Below are 297 nucleotides of genomic sequence, written 5' to 3'. Positions count from 1 at the left end.
AAACTGTTATACTAAGTGAAGTAACACAGACTCAGAAAAAAAATTGATGTACGTTCTCCCTCATATGTGGATCCTAGAACCAAATCCTGGTGAGTATATATCCAGACATAACTACAGGAACCAGGATAATGGGAAGGAACCAGGGAGGTAAAGGAAAAGAAAGAACCTGGAAGAGAAGAACAGTAAGAAATAGGCGTTAATAAGAGAGATATGGATAAAAATTGGGCTAGTTTAAGGGAGGCGGGGAAGGAAGGGTATACAAGGAACTTAGGAGATAAAGGGAAAGAAGGAACTCTA

The sequence above is a fragment of the Nannospalax galili genome, unplaced genomic scaffold (assembly GCF_000622305.1).
Source record: "Nannospalax galili isolate Female #2095 unplaced genomic scaffold, S.galili_v1.0 scaffold626, whole genome shotgun sequence".
NCBI lineage: Eukaryota > Metazoa > Chordata > Mammalia > Rodentia > Spalacidae > Nannospalax > Nannospalax galili.
The sequence above is the reverse complement of the archived record's forward strand: the minus strand, read 5'-3'. Positions refer to the sequence as shown.